General features: G+C 49.3%; 1 protein-coding gene across 3 annotated transcripts in view; it reads left to right on the plus strand.

Annotated features, from left to right (window-relative positions):
* FANCC (FA complementation group C) overlaps positions 1 to 17,004 on the plus strand; it is a 2,294,314-nt gene that overhangs the window by 64,946 nt on the left and 2,212,364 nt on the right. For 2 of the 3 annotated variants that reach the window (XM_069625705.1, XM_069625706.1), the window contains one exon: positions 9,663 to 9,692. The exons of the other annotated variant lie outside the window; for it this stretch is intronic. The gene's annotated coding sequence lies outside the window, so the exon portion shown is untranslated. The remainder of the gene's footprint in view (positions 1 to 9,662; positions 9,693 to 17,004) is intronic. 3 annotated transcript variants of the gene reach the window in all.

The raw sequence follows: 17,004 nt of genomic DNA on the forward strand, positions 1-17,004 counted from the left end.
TTGGGGCTCGTCCAGCCTTGCCTTTCTGAGATCTGCTTATGTAATTAAACTTGCTTTTTTAACTGTGAAACACTGGAAAAGAGGTCTTCCTTCTCTGGTCCAGCTCTGCTATAATACGTAGTGGAAACATCCATTCTTTTCTCACTTCAATATATATGTATATGTTGGCGCATGCTGCATTCTATTCACTATAAAGCTAGCCTCAAGAATACTTAGTCTGCTTGCATTTCTTTGCATCTGTACATGTGTAAAATAACTTGATTTCTTCATGGTTTCTATAGCATACATTTCTTCATCTTGATCCCAAGATGTCACTTATCTTTCATACTTTCTTGATGCCTTATAGAATATCTTCATTCTCTTGTCCCTGCATCACTTCCATGTACGTCAGCCTTCTTCATATGACGTCACCATTCTTCCCTTCCATTCATTGGTCCTGCTTCTTCTGGGATTTCATTCAAATGGCCATGGCAACCTTGCCCCCAGGATTCTCTTTGGTATCAGTATTTTCACTGGTACCGTACACGTCTCACACTCTGGTTCCCAACAAATAAGCAATATGGGCGAAGTGGTTGAGGTGGGGTTACTTGGCTCCTTCTCTACACTATGCCTGTTCATGGTTTTAGGTAGAGTTTCTCTGCTGTTGTGCTGTTTTGAGACGCAAGAACGGGTTTGTTTATCTGCAATTCTGTGAAAAAGAATTCCTTCCATACAACATTACATGTATCGGGCCTGTCTCGGACCCTTGCCTGTGCAGGGAAGGGCTGTTCAGGTAGGGGAGGGTTCGTTACTCACGCGATGGATCCCTCATCGTCCTCGCCATTGGTCTTCCGATGAGCCCTTTGTGTTACCCGGGCCAAAAAGTACACAAATGGCGATGAAAGTGTACACTACTCACCCCTCCATGGCCCTGTCACCTTCTGCTGTACTGCTGGTCCCCTTGGGAGGCTGTGGGGCTTCTGCCGTCAGGCTCTAGTCAGCTTAACCTCCTTTGTCGCCCCTTGGTGGTTTCTGGAATAAAAAGCACAAAGAGGATAATGCATGAGCATATTACTCAGTCCTCATCATCGCTGTCGTCCTCCGGCCCGTCCATCTCATAGTCCCTCAGGAGGCTTTTTAACATCAGTTGGCAGGATTCAGTTGAAGGTTCCTTCTTCCACACCACCAAGCGGTTCCTGGAAAAGAAGAGCACATCTTTAACGCAGCACAGGCTTCTCCAGCATGCCTGGATATTTCGCTGTGTGTGGGTCCCTGGGAAGAAACCGTACAACACTGACTCGGCAGCAATGTTTGTTGTAGGGATCAGGTCTCCCAGCTCTGTGGAGAGGTCCCTAATCGCGTCCCTGGCGTAGGTGCAGTCCCAGAAGAGGTGGTGCTCCATCTCGTCTGCTGTGCATCCCCTCTGACAGTTCCTGAAGAGGTTCAGTTCTCTGGCGTGCATGAAGGCTCGCACCGGCTGACCCCCTTGGAAGGCCATCCAGGTGATGTCTTTGTGCTTGTTTGTCAACCTCTTTGATGCAATGTGCTCCCCCACGATCTCTGTGGTCTCTGAGGGTAGGGCGCTGATCTGCTCGCATATGTACATCTCACGGATGCGTGCGTGGATGGCCCCAGTCTTCCACTGGTCTGGCCCTGCCCCCTCCAGCTGGAAGTCCCTCACGGAATGCTCTGCTTCTGCATGCTACCAAGGCGCTGTCCAGTTGTATGGGATCCTGGTGTTCCCCTCTGCCCACCCCAGTCTTCGTCAGACTGGGAGGAGGAAGAAGCGGGCCATCAGGAATCCCTTGTCGCTGCTCTAGAGAGTGATCCTCACGCAGTCTCAGGTGAACAAGCCTCTCAAGATGACATTCCTCAGGGCCAGCGTCTTCCCCTTGAGCTGTGTGTTTCCCAAACAGCCCTTTAAGATGAGTAGCAATACATCAATAATCAAGACAACACAAATAGTTTGGCAAAGTGTGTCTTTTTTAATGTCAAGTATCTAAAACCGGGAGTTCAACAAACATCAGCAATTGCTTGATACTCTGACTCTGCTTACTTCATAAAAAATTGGGTTCTTATACCCATAACTGGTCATCATTGACGTTTTGACCTGAGTCATTACCAACGTCATCCTACATGGCAGACTACAAAAAAACGATCGGGAGGTGGGATTGGTTCTAAGTGAATAACTAAGCATAGGTTCCATATCTGTATAGAGCAACAGAACGAGGTAATTGGATAGTTAACATCAGGTGGGGCAACTAAGCCCTCCCTTAAAAATGGCCACTATGAACGTCACTAAATGTACGACTTCCTATTGGCTACACATACTATAGGTCCCCTACAATTGGTTGGCTTCTAACCCCCGTCAGTACTTTTCCACCTACGTTTAGCAGCATGCAGACTGAACAACCAGGTGCGGGTGAGCTGGTTTTAGCACCAACTTCCCACCAATTAAAATGTCATCCATCATCATCTCAATGGTGCTGTGTCAATTAGTGCTTTGAAGTTGGCCTGGAGTTTGTACTGTTCTCTGAGAATTTTTAAGGAGCATGAGCACTAGCCGGCTTCCGTGCATAGGTGTGATCATCTCTTTGGTCCAACTTCCTTCTATCACATGACTGGATACCATGAATTTGAGCCTTTTCGTGTATTTGATTTTATTTTCAATAGCCCTCTGACGTCTTTTGTTTTTGCTTGACCTCTTTGAACAGGAGCTTCTGTTCTTTCACGTTAATTGTATCCAATGTCAGCCAATTCCAGTTTGATAAGACCATGGCTTTCTTGGCTCAGTGACCTCCTTAGCTGAACATTTATTCTGTTTAATTCAATTGCTTTTCTCAACTGCCACACTAAAATGAGGCCTTCTTGCTTCGTTCTGTACTGCTTATATACGTACTGGAAAAATTCATCCTTTACTTGTCCATATGTATCTATAGCGGTATATATGTATATGTTGACGCTTGCCGCAGTCTAATCTATTCAAAAGCATGTGGCTAGCTTCATGATTGCTTTGCTGCTTGCATTTCATTGCATCTGTACATATTTAAACTAAGTATTTTCATCAGCTCTGTGGCATAAGTCTCTTCATCTTGATCCCAAAATGTCCCCTTATCCTTGGCACCTCTTTGTGCTTTATGAATTTTTCTGCCTATCTGGTCCAGTTATCCTTCTATATGGGTGTCGATTCAACTTTGTATGACGCCACCATTCATCTTTGTCATTTAATTTCTCTGCTTCTTTAGGAATTTTCCTGAAATGGCCATCATATTGTCTTGGATGCAGGTATGATTTCCTCAATGGGTACTTTACCTCGCATATTCTCTTAGGTATAGGTATTCTTATGGGTACTGCAGAGTCCACGCTCTTCTCTTTGCTGGTTTACCTGTTCAGTATACGTCACATACTTTGGTTCATACTTTTCAGGTAATGTAGGCGGGGCAGTTGGAGTGGGGGTACTTTGCTCCTCTTCTACATCCTTTATGGTCCGCTTCCGCAGGCTCCAGATTCTCAGCTTCTGATTGGCCTTTGTCACTCTCGTCCCACGTCCTCACCGCGGCGCCCTCATAGCCGAACCACACTCCCAGTATCTTGATGTGGACCCGTCTGATGGGGAAGGGCAACGGCTCATGTGCAGGGTTCCAGTCTCCGAAGAGCATTGCCTCTGACTTCGTGCATTTGATCTTGGCTCCCGAAGCCCTGCCGAAGTCTTTGTAGGTTATCGCCAGGGCTTTCACATAGCCTCCGTCTGTGCAGAAGACTGAGACATCGTCCATGTAGAGGGAGCACTTCACCTCCCCCTTGCCGTCACTTCCTGGCACCTTAACTCCTCTGATGTCCTCGTTCCATCTGATGTGTTCCGCCAGGAAATCTATGACACAAACAAACAGAAGAGGTGAGACTGGGCAACCTTGTCGGACCCCTGACTCCACTGGAAAGGAAGTGGTCTTCCAACCGTTGACCATGGCACTGCTGAAGATGTGTCTGTACGTTACCTTCACCATGTCACAGAAGAGGTCCCCCAGTCCCAGTGCCTGCAGGGCCCGGTCCATGAACTTGTGGGAGACTGTCAAACACCTATTCCCGATCCAAGCTGGCCAGAGCTGCTCGGACCCTCCAGTCCTTGACGTACTTGATCGTGTCCCGATCAGGGCCAGGCTGTCTGCGATCTGGCGACCGGGTACCCCGCAGGACTGGTCCGGGTGGACCATCTTCCCGATCACCTTCTTCAGCCAGTTCGCCATCACCTTAGCCAGGATCTTGTAGTCCACGTTCAGGAGCGAGATGGGCCTCCAGTTCTGCAGGTCTTCCCGGTCTCCTTTCTGCTTGTACAAGAGTGCAGTCATGCCCTCTCTCGGGGACTGCGGCATGCTGCCCCTTTCAGCCATCTCTTCATACAGTGCGAGCAGGTCCGGTCTGATCGGGTCCCACAGTTCGGCATATAGTTTCTCTGGGAGCCCATCACAGCCCGGGGTCTTGCCCCGCTTGAAGGTCATGGCTGCCTTGTGCAACTCCCCTCGGGTGAAGGGAGAATTCAGGCCCTCTCTCTCCTACCCAGCGTCTTTGAGATCCCAGCAAGGCTGGGCAGCTGTAGTAGGTGTGGCCCAGAGCCCCAGAGGAGTTGCATAATGTCTTTCCACTTGACTGGTGGGCCTCGTGCCCTGACTCCCTGCAGTATGCCTGCAGGCACGCCTTCCCTCTGTGCCCCTCGCTGTTGCACTGCCTGCAGGTGAAGGGTTGGCCTGGGTATCTGATCCTTCCCTCGTTTGCTCCAAGGTTGAAAACAGATGGCAGGTGTTGCATGCCATCCCAGCCCTCGGTGCTGGGGTGCAGCTCCAGGATCGCCCTCCATGAGGTGTTCTAAACCCCATTGCTGTCCCTGATCTTCGTTGGCCCATCCTTGATGGTGCTGTGCATTCTCAGCAGGGTACATATGTCTGCATCAGAGACTTGAGGGTTGGTCATCTCCACCGTGACCTTCTTTTCCCTTGACTCCCTCTGTGTCTCCATCTCAAACGTGCTGAACGGTGCCTCCTCCTCCTTCCTTGCCTGGAAGACCTCACAGTAATTCTCGCAGAAGGCCTGCGTGAGTAATGTTAGGAGGAAGACTCAGTATGACAGGTTGTTCTGGAGACTAAGGATCTCGCTGGGTTTGACCCCCACCACCAAGACCACTTTGTTCCAGAACATGGTACCGCCATCCACTGCCTTGACCTACATATGGGCCGTCTGCCTCATCTGGTGGTTCAGGGGGTGCTGCCGCCTGGTCTGGCCCCTGACCCAGTGCTGCTGCCATATGGTCTGGCCCGTGCCACTGCCGCCAGGTCGGGTTCCGCTGGTGCCTGGGGAGGTGCTTCGTTTCCCTCCTGCAGTACTGGGGCCGCCGGCCTGTGCCACGCCCTCCTGGGTACCTGGGCCTCCCTTCTCGGCTTCTCCAGCCCCTGTCGCTGGGCCTACCCCGCAGGGTGTTCTGCTTGCTAGCACCGGCCCTCTTCCATCTGTTCCGCCTGGACCAGCGCTTCGCTGTCACTGCCTGTGCTGCTGCTCGCTGCCATCTCAGCTATGGTTTCCACTCCAAAATCTGAAAAATCGCATCTCCGACTGCAGCTGGATGTCAGTGACACTCTTTCCTCCCAGGCTCTAGAAAGAGGGTTATGGCTGCAAGCAACCAGTAATGGATCCCGACCTTAACCCCTTAAGTGCCAAGGACGAGATAGCTTGTCCTTTTTGGCACTATGTTTTGAGCGATCCCTGCAAAGCAAAGCAGGGATCGCTCAAAACACTAATCCAACCCACGGGCTATGTAAAGGGGGACCTCCCCCTCACTGCCAGGGGGCTGGATTACCTTCAGTTTCACGTCGGCGTGCGTAAAGCATGCAGACGTGAAAGTAATTTTCACTGCAGCAGCCATTTCGGGCTGCTGCTGTGAAAATGAAAGGTGAGTCTCCACCTTTCTCCCCCTCGATCCCCGGCTGTATTTCAAGCCGGAGATCGAGGGAGGTTTTGTTGTAAAGGGGAGATTCTCCCCTTTCCAACGACACCTTTTGTGAAAGCATGGCTGGGCATGGAAAGGGCGCAGAGCACTCGATCCGCGCCCAGCAATGCCCACTAGACACCAGGGATGTCTTTGAATGCGGGGGGGGGGAGTGGAGGCTGCTTACAGTAAGCAGCCCTCTTCCCTCCCTGGCCCCCAAAGCATGGGGGCACATATGTGGAGACCCTGGGAGCAGATGGTTGATCATCTGCCCCCAGGGAAGGGGGCAAAATAAAAACAAATAAAAAAAAAGGAAATGCAATGGGGGTTGGGGGGGCCCTAGACACCAGGGTTTTATTTTGCCCCTGGGAAAGGGTGGTGCCCCCCCACACACCAAGTGGAAAGGGGGCCACCCCTTCTAGCCCTCACTGAGGGTAGATTGCTGCCCCCAGGCAGGAGTACATGAGGTGGCCCCCCATCCAATTGGAAGGGTGGGCAGGGCCACCAGGAATAAGTGTCCAGGCCCCCCAAATGATGGGGCCTGCAGGTTAGGGACCCCCTGGGGGTAGATGGCTGATCATATGCTCCCAGGGAAGCGGGTGAAAAGAAAAGAAAAAAGAAAAAAAGGGAGATTGATACCTTGGGATAGACCTCTACCATACGGTTGAGGCAGAGCACCAGCATAATACCGAGAAGGCGGTCGAGGGCATCGAAAATAGTATGAAGTTTTGGATAAAGCTCCCTCTGGCGATGATTGGGAGAGGGGCAATGTTGAAAATGGTGGTCCTACCCAGATTGCTGCATTAATTTGGGAATATACCATATCTGATATCTAGACTATTCTTTGATAAGGTGCACAGCATGTGTAGGAGGTTCCTTTGGCATGGAACGAGGAGCAGGGTCGTCCTTTGGAAATTGCAAAATGCATATGATAAGGGGGGTATAAACTTGCCAAACTTCGAAATGTATTATCTAGCGAGCCAGCTACAATATGTGGCAAAATGGTTATCAGAAGACCCAACATCAGAATCTAGGTTGTTTAGACAGGACTGTGCCCCATATTTCCTGAAGGAAATCCTATGGCTGTCCAAACCAGACATGAAAGAGCGCCCAAAGATGATGATATTGGGGTGGAAAATATGGCGCAAGGCCTGTCGGATAATGGAAAATCCGACCCTGTGTTCCCCGCAGGTGTCGCTGGTGGTACTGGCAGGGAAAGAAGTGCAGTTAATGAAGATAATCAGGAAACACTGGGAACTGGTGGGGATAGCGAAAATGGGAGATATTTGGCAAGAGGGGAAGATAAAGGACTTTGGGACGCTGGTGGAGGAAACGGGGTTCCTATCAGGACAATATATTACATATCACAGGGTAGTCCAACAGATTAAGGAACCATGGTCAGAAATAGTATTGGAAGAAGAACCGGATACCACCATAGAAATAATATATGATCTAGCAGAGGGAGGGCATGAGATATCCAAGCTATATGAGCTGGTAATGTCCAAAGTGGGAAAGGAAGTGGCACAACTACGACAGGACTGGGAGGAGGAGGTGGGTGCCCCGATGGAATGTGGAAGCTGACCCAAGGGTACGACAAGAAGGTGTCAAGGAATGCGAGGTTACAGCAAATACAGTTGTATATAACCCACAGGGCTTATGACACCCCAAAGGATAGCCAAATTCAGTAAGGCAGAAAGACAAATAAGCCCCAAATGTGGCGAAGAAAACGCTGGGATGACGCATATGTTCTGGGTGTGGCCGGAAATTGAGAAATTTTGGGGAGAAAAAGCGCACAGATTGGAGGAAAAGGGGATTGAGATAACTGTAGGAATAGTGTGGGCATGTTTGCTTGGGGCTTTCCCCAGAACACGTAAACTTAAACATGTAAGCAAACTAAAAGATTTGGCGTATATACTGGTGAAGCGCAGGATTGCCATGGGATGGAAGGCATGTCACAGACCCAGGATTGAGAAGGTGGAAAGACCTCCAAAAATGGGCAGAAGCCGAAACTGTAGTATAGCAGGATGCTAGTAACATGGGGGGGGATGGGAGGGGGGGGGAGCAGAAACACCGATAAGCTGGAAACACCTAATAGCAACACTATTTGGGTCTACACAAGAGTGGTCGAGCGACCAGGACCCGGAGGAGAGCGTGAGTAGGGAAACCCCTTTGCTACTGTAGATGTAGACCGTGAAGAGATGTAGGCTCGGGGTGGGGGTAGGAGAGGAAAGCAGTCAACAATGATTTTGGTGTTAAAAATTTGATATATTGTAAGATGTACTGCAAGTTTGGTTGTTGTTGGACGGTTGTTTGGTTGACATAAAACTAATAAAAGAAATAAAAAATAAAAAAGAAAGGGAGATTTGGGTGGGAGTGGGGGGGCCACTAGCCACCAGGGATTTATTTTACAGAAAAGGGGGGTGGCCCTCTCTCCCTCACCCCAAGGGGAAAATGGGGGCACCCCTTGTAGCCCTCCCTGGGGGCAGATATCTGCTCCTAAGAAGGGGCATCTGACCCCAGGGAGGGCTGCATGAGATGCCCCCCTCTTATCCACTCCCAGGGAGGGCTGAATGAGATGCCCCCCCTGCTTTTGGTGTGTGGGGGAGAGGGTCACCCCCATTACATTAGAAAATTACCTAGCAGGTTTAGAGTACCCCTCAGCCCCCCTAAAGTGCAGCCTGCCAAATTCAATTTTTTTCTTTGTTTACCAAACTTGCCTTGGCGCAGAGGGGCACATTGCTGTGCCAATCTGGCCCCAGGGTGCCCAAACCTTACTGCCCCACCCACTGGGGGGGCCTGTCCCACAATTTTTGGTGGCCCTCTTTCCCCCCCATCCCAAATGGAGGGGGTGTACCTCATGCAGCCAGGGAGGCCTGCTTGAGGTGCCCCTGCCACCCATTTGGGGTGAGGAGGGAAGAGGACAACCAAAAATTGTGGGACAGGCCCCCCAGTGGGTGGAGCAGTAAGGTTTGGGCACCCTGGGGCCAGATTAGCACAGCAATGTGCCCCTCTGCGCCAAGGGGAGTTGGGTTACCAAAGGAAAAAAGTGAAAATGGTGGAACGCATTTTAGGGGGGCTGTGGGGCACCCCAAAGCGACGGGGAATTTTCTAATGGGACGGGGCGGTGACCCCCTCACCCCCACCCGCAATGGAGATGGAGTGGGGGCCATGTCATGCAGCCCTCCCTGGGCCCAGATATCTGCTCCTAGGAAGGGACACCTGAGCCCAGGGAGGAGTGCAGGACAGTCCCCACTTATCTGCCCCCAGGGAGGGCTACATGAGATGCGCCGCCCCTCCAATTGGTGTGGGGGTGGAGAGGTGCACCCCCCCTTCACATTACAAAATTCCCCAGCGGTATAGGGTGTCCCTCAGCCCCCACTTAAAGTGCAGCCTGCCATTTTTAATTTTTTTTCTTTGTTTACCAAACTTGTCTTGGCGCAGAGGGGCACATTGATGTGCCAATCTGGCCCCAGGGTGCCCAAACCTTACTGCCTCACCCACTGGGGGGGCCTGTCCCACAATTTTGGTGGCCCTCTCCTCCTCACCCCAAATAGATGGCAGATATGGGTGGGGGGGTGAGGTTCAGTAGACCACCAGGGATGGCTTGCAAGGGGGGGGGGGGCATGCTTGAAAAGTATTGTTTTTTTTGTTTGTTTTTTTTTTGCTGGTGTGACCGTAGGTAACACATGTTTTTTTGTTTTGTTTACAGCTTTTTCTACACGAGCAGCTGCAACGTTATGTGAGTACTGTTTTTTATTATTCTATGGTTAGGGCCTTCTGTCAGTGGGTGAGACTGGGGCTGGATTGTTGGTGGTGTGGGTGGGAATGGGCTGTTTGGGCAGATATGTTGGTGGGCTGTGACACAATTGCAGGGGCAGGCCACAAACTGCCCCCCATGCCAGCAGAACATTGGTATTTCCGTGGGAGTGGATCCCTCCCATTTGGGTTGTCCGTCTGCAAGCCCAGGCTCCACCTCTGGATGTGCTATGTTACAGATGTCACCTCTGGGGAGGAATGGGGATCCTGCCGGGGCTCCCTGGAGCTGCTGCTGTGCTTAGGGGACGGTACAACCACAAGGTACATGGATGTCCTAGGCCAGGGACATCACCTCCAACCATCCTGGAGTTGCGGCTGGCCTGCATTACAGCTTTTCCCTTTGAGGAGGTATTGGCACACTGCCAGGACTCCCTGGTGGGGGAGAAGCTGTAACGCAGGGCAGCCAGGGCTCCAGCTAAGTCGGAGATAATATCCCTGGCCTTGGCACCCTTCTCCCATGTGGGTCTTTGCCGGGGTTTCTGGTAATACATTCTGGGCCGATTTGCGTAAGTCAGACCTCTGTGGATTCCCACGGGTGTCCTCTTTTCTTAAATGCATGGGATTCCCTGTTTCCTTGCTGGCTTCGACACCCTAGGCCCAAATCTGTAGGTTGCCCACGTGAACAAAATGTGCTGTGCCGAAAGCCTTGGGGTTACCAGTGGGTTATCCTTTTCCTTTTGCGCCCCCGGTAGGTGCACCCACACATGTGAGGTACCGTTTTCATCGGGACACATGTGGGGACGCGGGAAGGTAGGCCATGTGGTGTTGGCGGTGTGTTTCGGTGGGTGGCCAGAGCTAAATGTCTGAGAATTATCTTCATTTCCAGCTAATTTCAGGGACATTTCCCTCTGTCCACTCACCGAAACATATCGCCAACAACAGATGTCATACCTTCTTGCGTTCCCACAGGTGTCCCGACGAAAACGGTACCTCACATGTGTGGATGCACCTACCAGGGCGCAAAAGGAAAAGGGTAACCCACTGGTAACCCCAAGGCTTTCGGCACAGCACATTTTGTTCATGTGGGCAACCTACAGATTTGGGCCTAGGGTGTCGAAGCCAGCAAGGTAAACGGGGAACCCTGTGTAATAAATTATGGGCCGCTTCGCGCAAGTCAGACCTCTGCATTCCCACAGGTGTCCTCTTTTCAGAAATGCATGTTGTTCTGAGTTTTCCTTGGTGGCTTGGACACCCTATGCCCAAATCTGTAGGGTGTGCGCATGAACAGAATTCCTGAAATGATGCTGTGCTGAAAGACTTGGGGTACCCGTGTTTTAGGCTTTCCCCTTGGCACCCAGGTAGGTGCACCCACACATGTGAGGTACCGTTTTCATCGGGCCACCTGTGGGAACGCAGGACGGTAGGCCATGTGTTGTTGGCGGCGTGTTTCGGTGGGTGAGCCGAGTGAAATGTGCGGATAATTGTTTTTTTGGCCACATTTCAGACTTTGCCAGGGTTTCTGGGTAATAAATTCTGGGCCGATTTGCACAAGTCAGACCTCGGTGTTCTCTTTTCGGAAATGCATGGGGTTCCCTGTTTTCCTTGGTGGCTTGGACACCCGAGGCCCATATCTGTATGGTGTGCCTGTCTGGAAAAATTGTGAAATTCAGCTGTCTGAAAAGACTTGGGGTTGGGGGTGTTTTCGGCTTTCCCCTTGGCGCCCAGGTAGGTGCACCCACACATGTAAGGTACAATTTTCATCGGGACACCTTTGGGAACGCGGGAAGGTATGACATTTGTTGTGTTTGTGTGGTTTTCATAACGTTTCGACCCATTTGCTGATGCCCTTTGTCGCACAACCCTTTCATTTCCCAAATGTGCCCTTCATTTAGTCGCTGCTCTAGGCACCATACACTTGTGTAACCTGCACAAGTCACCTACCCTTGAAAAGGTCTGCCTGTGCTCTTTCAATAAAATGTATGCTTGCCATTCCTCACCACATTGGTTTTCCTGATTTATACATGCTAAGTACGTCTGTTCAGGCTGTAAACATAAAACTCCTGTGTACCATGGCTCAGTGTTTGGCTTGTGGTATTGCTTGTTTTGTGAAACATAACAAAAAATGTGTGCTTTCCTAACTGCAAGAGTCGGGGGGAATGTAGCGGAGCATTGTTTTTCTCAAAATTCATAGAAGCCATTGCCGTACCAAGCCAACCATGTCCACCACGTACCCTTTTTTTCGGTCATTTTCCTGCATTTTCCCCTACCTAGTTGTTGCCTGACCTGCGCAAATCACTCCTTCCCAAACTTGGAATTTTTTTCGACTTTTTAGAAATGTATGCCTTTCTGTCCTCCAATTCGGCTTTCCTACCCTTTTCTTCCATTCCATCCATGCATGTCCAATTGGCAAAAATGGCCAAAATCGCCTAGATCTCACATAACCACATCAAAATATTTTTTTTTGTTTCCACTCAACCTGTTCTTGAAAGCCAGGAAATTGGGGAATTCAGCAAAGCAAACCATTTGTTCCTAGCTCTTACAAGGAAAAAAACACAGGCTTCTTTGTACATCATTTTATTGGCATTTTTTGAAAAAACACAAAATGTCCCCCCTTTTTGGTTATTTTCTCTCACCCCCCCCCCTTCCCCCCCAAAAACCTAGGATTCCTGAGTGGCGTTACGGCCGCCTGCCTACATGTGGGGAAAAAAGGGGCCAAATTGGCTGAGATATCTCATGTAACAAAAAAGTTACAAGGCATTGAATGGCGACATACCGAAATCACCAAAAAAGGCCTTGGCACTGGGGGGAAAAACCCATGGCACTTAAAGGTTAAAGAGCAGAGTACCGGAGTGGATTCAGGGTTAAGTGTTAGGGAAATATATTTAAATATTTTCCAGCATAAATCCACCTATGCGCCAAAAATGATCACCATTGCCTATAATATCAATTCAAATCAAAAGAGAACAACAGATACTACACTTGATCTTAGCCAAAAGGCAGAAATGCCTCATTCATGGTTTACTTGACCTTGGAGTTGATTCATGTATGATAGTGACCATTCATGTATTTCACACCACAAACTTATTTGTATCACAGCTTACCCATGGCAACTTCTTGTAATGCCACTTCCCATGGTGCCACTAAGTATAAAAGACTGATGTTCCCTGTAGTGTCCTTTTTTGTGAAGTCACTTATGTTGGTGATGGTACATATGCAAATTAGGTTTGCATGTCTTTCACCCCACAGGGCCCGGGCAGATATCTAAAAAGGTCAGTGTCCTGTATGTATAACAGCCCTACGTAGATGCAGCGTTCCTCAATAACACCCAGGCAACTAGTGGAGGGAACCTGCAGGTGGACGGCGTCATGCCCACTTTTTTCAAAGGGTGGATACAGTACACCTCCCCCCCCCCCCAAACCACCTATGTTTTTTTTTCCCTAAAGGAATATAAAACATTTGCAGCGCCCACTCACTCGAAGTAAATCTGTGAGATTTGAACCCTGGTCGCACAGCTGTGAGGCCAGACACTTGACTTCAGCCCAAAAAACACCCTTCGGTATCCTGGCTCAAACCATGGCCCCTGATGTGGTCATGTCCCCGTACTGCTCACCCTCCTCTTTTGTTTTGCGTAGCACGTGTTTTCAGTTCTGTGCTCTGTGTATTCTGTGCTGTCAGGGGTCATTCTTCCCCTTGCCCTTCATAGCTTCATCACTGGGTGAAGCAAGGTCTGCAAACCATATCCATTACCTACTCCCCTGCCAAGTTTCCCAGTCCTGAATTTTGGTTCCAATTGCAAGCTGGAACTTGTAGTTTGTTTTTACCCATTGTAAAATGGGGCCTACAAGTGCCAGCATCCAGTGGGGGGGAAACATGACACGCTCGAGGAGTCACGCATCGGAAGTGGACAACTTGGCAGATATGTACCTACACTGGGCATCAGAGTACCCCCTGCCCCTTGATTCTCACGACCTGACCCATGTCTGCCCACCCACTGTTCCTGCTATCAGCGACCCAGTCATTCCTCGGCAGCGGCCCACTTCACCGCGTCCCTCAGTGCTTCTCGCAACCCCGACTCTGGTACCTGCTGTTCTCTGTGCCGGAAAGAGCCTAACATCCCTCCAGCTGCTTCATGCTCTCTCCCCAGTATCCGCCCAGGTGTGAGGGGCATTGTCCGCTCCAAAACAGCCTGCTCTTTGCACCTCACTTGTTTCTGTTGTATGTAGCACTTCCAAGTATGCCTCACGCATTCAAAAAGTACTGTAAATTCAGTGAACACGGCACACGTTCGGCAGCGCTGCTTTTTGGTGCTTAGTTCCTGCACCTAAAACTTAAGGACATAAAGAAACGTGCGGAGGGCAGGAGGTAAATCAAAAAAACAAATTCCATGAGTACTCAATTGACACGGGTAAAATTTACTAATTAACGCAGTAAGAGTAACAATGGGGGGTCTATTAAATCCAGAGGCCTTAGTTGATTAGGGAGCACCTGATTAATTTATTGGCCCTGGGTGAAGCCAATTCACCTGCCGTTTGGTTTGTTTTTCTGTTATTAATCTTGCAACCAGCACCATGATGCCCATGGGTTTAGAGCGACTTACAAATGTATACATAAATAAATAAATTAGGCATTTGTGTAGTTGATAAGGCTGACCCTAGGTTCGAGCCCTGGACCCCAGACCACCACGGATACACCAGCTAGGCTTTCGACACTGCATCAGCAAAAGTGGCAGGCGCCTGAACACCTATGTGTTTCAATGGTTGCCTACTTTACACCCCCTACCACACCCACTTGCAGAGCATATGTGGCCAAAGCCAACACATGAAGATGTGGCTGCTTCCACCTACATTGAATGGCAAGTAGTTGTCTCGTAGTGAAATGATGAAGGGCACCTCTAAAGGCTGTGCATGCCTAATATTGAAGATGGCTTGGGCCAAAGAAGCATCGAGATCTGTGGTTGATGAGACCAAAACCTGTCTGGGGATGCTTGCGGTCTCCAGAAGGGATGTGGCCTAGCAGTTTGGGCTAAACTGTCCCTTTGGGGATGGGGCCAAGCAAGATTTGCATATGGTCTTTTCCCTTTCTGTAATTGCTTGGAAGGCGAAGAACCATGCCAGAGGTTTAACATTAATTCTAAACCTTCCAGCCATCACCTATTTGTTTTGATGTGACCTTTTCGGCAGTTGAGTTTCTTCTCTCCTTAATGTTAAACCTACAAAACCTGTTGACGTATTGTACATTAATCCCTTACATGTTGTGGGTAGGTCCTGTAGTCACAATGGCCAGCCTGATGAGATCTGGCGGCACCCAGCACATACAGGTCACACTTCACGGACAGTAGATGGGATCACCCTGATTACGATGATCACATGGCTGTATACCAGTTGCAGGAGGCTCCCGTGCTAGCAACTGTGCTGTGATCACACAGAAGGGCAGTGGCCTGGGAGCTCACAGAACACACATCCTGATCTGGGAAACCGAGATCAGCAAGGCGGCAGAACCGTGGTCACATGGCATCACCCTGCAGGCCCAACAATGAGCCAAGAAACAGAAGTGCCATTCATGGAGGCTGCCGTCGTTCTGAGGCACTTGCCAGCTGAGGCTCCTTTTATTGACTGTCAGTCATGACAAAGTCATGACACATGTATTTAAACAGGCAACACCACATTGCCTAGGCACAACAGACTGCAAAGTTGGAATATTAAGCATTACTTGGTGCATCCTATTCCCACAATCACCATCATCCTGCTGCACTCTGAGATCATGAGGTGTGCTCAAAATATATGGCTTTTTACTATGAATAAATGAGAAATTGTCAAATGCACAAACGATCTAGACTGAAGAAAGATGGATGTAGATGCTCAATGGCAGATCAAACAAACTTATTTTCACAATATGCCAATTCCTACATGAAATCCTAAATCTTGGCAAATATGTAAAGAATTGAAAGGAAACCTCGATAAAACTGGAGACAAATGACATTTTTAAAAATTAAACTATAACATTTTAATAAAAAAAAAATGCACAGATTGTCTCAAAATTTTCTTTGTGGTGGTTGAGGGATCCAACAATGCTTCCCTTCAGGCAGTGGGTCTAGCTTTCTGTGTTTGCTCTGCATAAAATGTCTGGCTTAGCACATTTCCAGAGCTGCTTGTGGTTGACAGTCCACCGTTGCGTTGCCTCTGTGCTTTGAGGTCTCCAAATTGGGGATGATGGCATTCAAGTTACTTACAATGAAGATTACCCCTGCTAATAGCACAGGGAGTCTTCATTCTATTAAAGACAAGGAGGCGAGCATTATGCTTTATCTTCACATTTATTCCTGTCTACAGCAGTTTCAACAAAAACAAACATTAAACTTCCCACATGGGAAAAACACATTTCTTTTCTTCATTTCTTCAAGAAAAACTACATTTCCCTTAGTTCCAGTCTATCTGTAGTCGCAAGTGACTCGAGTACGTGACCATAGTCCTTCCTGTTCCTGTCATCTCCCTCTTCTTTAATGCTCTTAACTGCACTCCAACATGAAACGAAACTCTGAACTTGTCCAAACATGGAGTCTCCTCTCTCAACTGCACTGCTCTGCTTGATCTCTGCATATACCTGGCGGGCTTCACTGCTCAAACAGCCTGTGCTCCCTGCTAGCCTGCCTCAGTTGTTCTTCTGGTCATCTCCTACCGAAAACATAGAGCATGTTAGGGAGGCGGATACACAACCCTATTCCAGGAGAAAATCCATAATTGACCTAATTACAGACATTGTCATCAACTCTCCCGTGTATCTAGGGCAGGAAAGTAATGCTTGCCTCCTTGTCTTTTAATAGAATCAATACTCCTTGTGCTATTAGCAGGGATAATCTTCATTCTATGTCACGACCGGAGGCGAGCATTATGCTTGTTCAAAGCTTGTCATCACTGTCGCTGATACTAATTGCACAGGCTTGAAATAGAACGTCCTAAACGTAGTATCGCTGGCCCAGTCGGCTGCTTGAAAGATCTCTTTCAACCTTGTGCCTTGAGCCAGCGCTTTCGAAGCTATCGCGCCCCTCACTGAATGCGCTCCAAACCTAGCGATGTCTACCCCTGCTAATTGCATAATTTCGCGCACCCATCTCGCTATGGTGGCTGTCACCACTGCTTTATATGGTTGCCTGCGTGCTATGAGCAATTGCTTTGTCCAAATTGGTCTCATCTCCGCTGTCCTATGCTTGTATTCCCTTATGCAGGCAGCTATGCACCACTTGGGATGCTCGTGTAAGTAGGGGTAGGCTATTGACGTGGAAGCGGTCTTCGTTCTCC

The sequence above is a fragment of the Ambystoma mexicanum genome, chromosome 6p (genome assembly GCF_040938575.1).
Source record: "Ambystoma mexicanum isolate Mex_15411 chromosome 6p, UKY_AmexF1_1, whole genome shotgun sequence".
In the NCBI taxonomy this organism is placed as follows: domain Eukaryota; kingdom Metazoa; phylum Chordata; class Amphibia; order Caudata; family Ambystomatidae; genus Ambystoma; species Ambystoma mexicanum.